General features: G+C 42.6%; 1 protein-coding gene across 1 annotated transcript in view; it reads left to right on the top strand.

The window, feature by feature from the left end:
* The first annotated feature begins 1566 nt into the window (after window positions 1–1566).
* Window positions 1567–6286, top strand: part of INADL (InaD-like (Drosophila)) — a 472039-nt gene continuing 467319 nt past the window's right edge. The window contains exon 1 of the mRNA XM_011941560.1: window positions 1567–1711. The gene's annotated coding sequence lies outside the window, so the exon portion shown is untranslated. The remainder of the gene's footprint in view (window positions 1712–6286) is intronic.

The following is a 6286-nucleotide window of genomic DNA, read 5'->3' as shown; positions in this document are numbered from 1 at the left end:
GCCTGGCTAATTTTTGTATCTTTAGTAGAGACAGGGTTTTACCATATTGGCCAGGCTGGTCTCGAACTCCTGACCTCAAGTGATCCACCTGTCTTGGCCTCCCAAAGTGCTGGGATTACAGGCGTCAGTCACTGCACCTAGCCAAAATTATTTTTATTTTAATTAATTAATTTATTTATTTAGAGACAGAGTCTTGCTCTATTGCCCAGGCTGGAGTGCAATGGTGCTATCTTGGCCCACTTCAACTTCCACCTCCCAGGATCAAGTGCTTCTCCTGCCTCAGCTTCCTGAGTAGCTTGGATTACAGGTGCCTGCCACCAAACCTGGCTAATTTTTGTATTTTTAGTAGAGATGGGGTTTCACCATGCTGGCCAGGCTGGTCTCGAACTCCTGACCTCAGGCGATCCACCTGCCTTGGACTCCCAAAGTGCTGGGATTACAGGTGTGAGCCACCAGACCTGGCAATTATTTTTATTTTTAAAAATTTTTATTCATTTTATTTATTTATTTTTGAGACAGAGCCTTACTCTGTTGCTCAGGCTGAAGTGCAGTACTGCCATCTCCACTCACTGCAACCTTAACCTCCTTTGGTTCAAGCGATTCTCCTGGCTCAGCCTCACAACTATGTGGGGGCGTGCGCCCCCATGACCAGATAATTTTTTTTTTTTTTTTGTATTTTTAGTAGAGACAGGATTTTGCCATGTTGGCCAGGCTGGTCTCGGACTCCTGACTTCAGGAGATCTGCCCGACTAGGCCTCCCAAAGTGCTGGGATTACAGATGTGAGCCATCACGCCTGGCCTCTTTTAAAAAATTTTTAGTAGAGACTGGGTCTTGCTATATTGCTCAGGCTGGTCTCGAGCTCCTGGTCCCAAGCTGTCCTCCCGACTTGGCCTGTGCAAGTGTTAGACTTACAGGCGTGAACCACCCTTCCAGCCCAGAGAATTTCTTTACAGCCAGCTTCAAGATGGAAAAGTAGGGGAAGATTAGACTCCTGCCTTGGGGAGAAAAAGGAGCAGATGAAAGGAGGGGCAGGAGAGTGTCAGAGAGATTTCTGTTTTCTGAGAACTGCTTCTGAGACCTAAAGCGCCCCACCAGTGTAACAAAAGACTGTAACAAGAGTCATGGGAGTTATGAGCCAGGAACCACAGATGAAAACCAATATACAATATCACAAGGAGGTCACATAAAATGGGTTTCCCATCAGAAAAATAGTTGTGTTTAAAGCTGAATAGAAATTGTATTAAGCTCTCTTCTGCATTTAATGAAACCGTAATAAGTTTAAGCCATGCATTAATATTTCTGTAACTATAAAGCTAACATATTCATTGTAGAAAAATTGGAGAAAATTTTCAAAAAAAGAAACTGAAAGTACACAAACTATCTACTATTGAGAGGTAACCACTAATAACGTTAGGATGTATTTTCTTTCAGATTGCATTTTTAAAGTTAAAGAGAAAAATCTGTATATATGTTCTCATAGTGAATTCGCATTTAGAACCTTGTGATTCTGAGACAGTGGCTCAGCATTTTCTAGTTCTTACAATTGCATTTTTACTTAACAGCATTTAATCATTATCCTTACACTGAACCGCCAGCAGTCTGAATTTACTTGCTTTGTTAAAGTTTAATAAGAATACATTAGGTTGGGGAAGCCAAAGTGGGATTTAATTTGTTCACTTAAGACTTTGCTCCCCTTGGTGAGCCAACTTGGTAAGTTTTTTGAGAAACGGGACTGATCTGCCTTGGTATTTCCATGACCATTGCTATGTTTTTTTCCTTAGGGTTTTGTGTAGATTTGGATGCCTTTTTTAAAGCCCTTATTTTAGGTTCTGGTGCAAATGGGGAGAAGTTTAGTGCCTGTCAATACCCTTCCTTTTAAGTCAGTGGGATAGATCGATACTGAAGATGTGGAGCTCACTTATTTTTTGTGTTTCTATAGCTGTCCAGCCAGTAAAGTTTGGAGACAGGGAATTGGGTCCACTTACCATGTAATGCTTGACTAGTCATTTAATTCTGGTCCTCCAGAATCTGGTCCCATTTGCAAATGGTCTGCCTTATAGAGATTTGGCGAGGTTGAAAGAAAATAATGTTCAAGAATGTATCTCGTAATCTGTAAGCTATTATTCTCCTGCTTTTCGTTCCTCCCTTATGTTTAATTCCAGTAAAATTATGGAGTTGTGATTTTTTTATTGGGAAGAACTCAAGTTTGTGAGTGCTCTTACTCAGATAGTTACTTTAAGAAAAGGCATAGAGACCATATAAGCTGAATTGATAAAGAATTCTTTTCTAAAAACACGGTGGAGGAAGAAAAACAAAAACAAAACAAGAATCTTTCTGAAAAGGTATAGATTAAAACTTTACTACGGTAAGCCACTCTCACATATGGGCATGGGCCACTTTATATTGGGTTACTTAGGATTGAAATGTGCTGTAAATGCACAATACACACAATATTTTGAACAGATGTCTTGTAAAGGAAACTAAAATATCTTATTTTTATTATTTGAGACAGAGTTTCACTCTGTTGCAAAGGCTGGAGCCGCCTCCTGGGTTCAAGTGATTCTCGTGCCTCAGTCTCCCAAGTAGCTGGGATTACAGGCGTGTGCCACCATGCCCTGCTAATTTTTGCATTTTTAGTAGAAACGGGGTTTCACCATGTTGCTCAGGTTGGTCTCAAACTTCTGACCTCATGATACACCCACCTCAGCCTCCTAAAGTGCTAGAATTACAAGCATGAGCCACTGATCTGAATATGTTTATTCTTAAGAGGGTTTCGTTTACCAAAGCAGTTACACTCTTATATGTATAATGCCTTTTATTATTATTATTATTATTTTTTGAGACGAGTCTTGCTCTGTTGCCCATGCTGGAGTGCAGTGTCTTGATCTCCGCTCACTCCAACCTCTGCCTCCCAGGTTTAAGCCATTCTCCTGCCTCAGCCTCCTGAGTAGCTGGAACTACAGGCATGCACCACCATGTCTGGCTAATTTTTTGTATTTTTAGTACAGATGGGGTTTCACCATGTTGGCCAGGCTGGTCTTGAACTTCTGACCTCAAGCGATCCACCTACCTCAGCCCCGCAAAGTGCTATGATTACAGGCGTGAGCCACCGCACCTGGCCATGTAAATGGATTAATACTCCAAATTATAGGTCCTCTCTATAACCTCCTCCCTTGTACTCACTACAATGGTGAAACATTTTATTTTTTAGTCTTCTCAAAACTAACTTACTGATTACACACTAAAATCTCTGCTACAATAATTTAATTATTAGCTTTTGCAGTGCCATGATCATGGTTCACTAGCCCTGACCTCCTGGTCGCGAGGGTTCCTCCCACCTCAGCCTGGACTACAGGCATGCACTACCATGCTCAGCTAGTTTTAGTTTTTGTAGAGATGGAGTTTTGCCATGTTTTAAATCATTTTGATTGAAAAGAGATGCTAATAGTAGCTATCATTTGTTGAATGTGTACCGTGTGCTAGGCCAAATGTTCTAAATTATGCTCTTTAGTCTTTTCAACATACATATGAAGTAATTTTTTTTCTTTTTTTCCCCTGAGATGGAGTCTCGCCCTGTCACCCAGGGTGGAATGCTGTGGCGCTATCTTGGCTCACTGCAGCCTGCATCTCCTGGGTTCAAGCAATTCTCCTGCCTCAGCCTCCCAAGTAGCTGGGATTCAGGTGCCCAACACCATGCTCAGCTTTCTTTCTTTTTTTTTTTTTTAATTTAAACAGAATTTCGCTCTTGTTGCATTTTTAGTAGAGATGGGTTTCACCATGTTGGCCAGGCTGGTCTCGAACTCCTTACCTCATGATTCCCCCGCCTCAGCCTCCAAAAGTGCTGGGATTACAGGCGTGAGCCACCGTACCCAGGCATGAAGTAATTTTTATTAACTTGCTTTTACAAACAAGGGGACTGAGGTGTAGGGAGATTTAAACAATTGGCCCACAGAGATTTCAAAGCTCATAGGCTATAGAATTTCCCGTATTTCGATAATTGGCTATTGAATCGGCTGGCAAAAAGTTGATTATTGAAGTAGACATTTAGTTCTAATCCTGTTTTTGTGTTAGTGACCAATAGGAAATGATCTAAATTCTCACCAACAGGAGATTGGGTGAAGAAAGTATGTATTCCTTCTGTCGAAATGTTACTTAGTTGTTACAGTGGCTGAGGAGGAACTGCTTATATCATCATGAGTAACACCCCCAACCCCAGCCTGGTTTTTTTTTTTTTTTGGAGACAGGGTCTCACTCTGTCGCCCAGGCTGTGGAGTGCAGTGGTGTGATCATGCCTCACTGCAGCCTAGACATCCTGGGCTCAATTGATCCTCCTACCTCAGCCTCCCAAGTAGCTGGGAGTACAGGTGTGTGCCACCACATCTGGCTAATTTTTAAATTTTTTGTCAAGATGGGGTCTTGCCACGTTGCCCAGGCTGGTCTCAAACTGTGGCTCAAGTGATCTGCTTGCCTTGGCCTCCCAAAGTGCTGGGATAACAGATGAATAAATCTTAAAAATGTAAAGTTGACCTTAAAATAGCAAGTTGCTGAAGAATAAGTATACAGTATGATGTAATTTATATAAAGTTTAAAAATCTGCTGAACAATAATATTGTAAACCAGGACAATGTGTGTTTTAAGAATTTCACGTTTGAATTTCGTCTATATTGATTGCTTGCATTTGGGAAGCTGCCTCATAGTTCAAAGAAGTTAATGGAACCACTGTGAGATTAACATTCTCTAATGTAGGTTGCACTCTTAGAACCAAAGCAGACCAAGGTCCTGCCCTTGCTTTGACCCTCTGCACGCCTTGCTTGGTTTGGTGGATAGCTTTTAGGCCTGGGTCTGTGGGCTTTCAGGGACAGGTCAGTTTCATTTCACTTTAGCTTCCATTATTAATAATTAGTAAATGTGGCTTTGACAATAGGGGTTGGTGGGCAGGGCTTCTGCCTGGTCTCCCTTAGGGTTATTTTCTGGAGCTTTTTTTTGAGATGGAGTGTCACTACTTTTGCCCAGCCTGGAGTGCAATGGTGTGATCTGGGCTTACCACTCCACCTCCTGGGTTCAGGCGATTCTCCTGTTACTGCTGCTACTGAGTAGCTGGGATTACAGGCTCCCATGACCACGCCTGGCTAATATTTTTGTATTTTTAGTAGAGACAGGGGTTTCTCGATGTTGGTCAGGCTGGTCTTGAACTCCCAACCTCAGGTGTTCCGCCCTCATCGGCCTCCCAAAGTGCTGGGATACAGGCATGAGCCACCGCGCCGGGCCCGTTTTTTGGAGTTTCTAATGAAGTTCCAGGACATAGTGTGGTAGAAGAGGGAGATGTTAAGTGAATGTTGAAGGTCAGGTTGTAAATGTTCCCTCCATTTAAAATGTGAAGTATTCTCTCATTTTTAAAGTAGTTATCTACTAAACGGTCACTAACAGTGGAACCCCTTCCCCATGAAATTAACTCTCTCCAATGGCATCTATGTTTCCTTGCTTTGTTTTTACCTTTTTTCATAGCATCCCTTTCCCTTTTTTTTATTTTATTTTACCTTTTTTTTTTGAGATGGAGGCTCACTCTGTTGCCCAGGCTGGAGTACAATGGTATGATCTCCACTCACTGCTTCCTCTGTCTCATGGATTCAAGTGATTCTCTTGCCTCAGCCTCCCAAATACCTGGGATTACAGGTGTGCACCACGACACCTGGCTAATTTTTGTATTTGTAGTGGAGACGGGGTTTCACCATGTTAGCCAGGCTAGTCTCAAACTCCTGGCCTCAAGTGATCCACCTGCCTTGGCCTTCCAGAGTGCTGGGAATACAGGCGTGAGCCACCATGCCCGACTCCTGATATGACCATAATTTCTGGGGAGAAGTTGGGAGTGCACAGTCTGCAGTATGGGTAAAATTGAACAGCATTTTTGAGGTGGAAACGAATCATTAGTGAATAGTATGAATGCCCAGGTCTTGTTAATGGGGACTGGCTACATGTATCAGAGACCTCTAAGTGTGAAAATTGCCCAGATTTTTTTGTCATTGTTGCTCGTTGGAGAAAGCTGCTACCAACCAGAATACAGAAGCCTACCACAGACAGGGTGTGGTGTCTCTAGCCTGTAATTTCAGCACTTTAGGAGGCTGAGTCAGGTGGAACATCTGAGGACAGGAGTTCAATACCAGCCTGATCAACATGGGGAAAGCCCGCCTTTACTAAAAATACAAAAACTAGCCAGGTGTGGTGATGCATACCTGTAGTCTCAGCTACTAGGGAGGCTGAGGCAGGAGAATTGCTTGAACCTGGGAG

The sequence above is a fragment of the Colobus angolensis genome, unplaced genomic scaffold (genome assembly GCF_000951035.1).
Source record: "Colobus angolensis palliatus isolate OR3802 unplaced genomic scaffold, Cang.pa_1.0 Scaffold102, whole genome shotgun sequence".
Taxonomy (NCBI): Eukaryota; Metazoa; Chordata; class Mammalia; order Primates; family Cercopithecidae; genus Colobus; species Colobus angolensis.
Note: the sequence above shows the minus strand (reverse complement) of the source record. Positions and strands in the feature narration are given on the sequence as shown.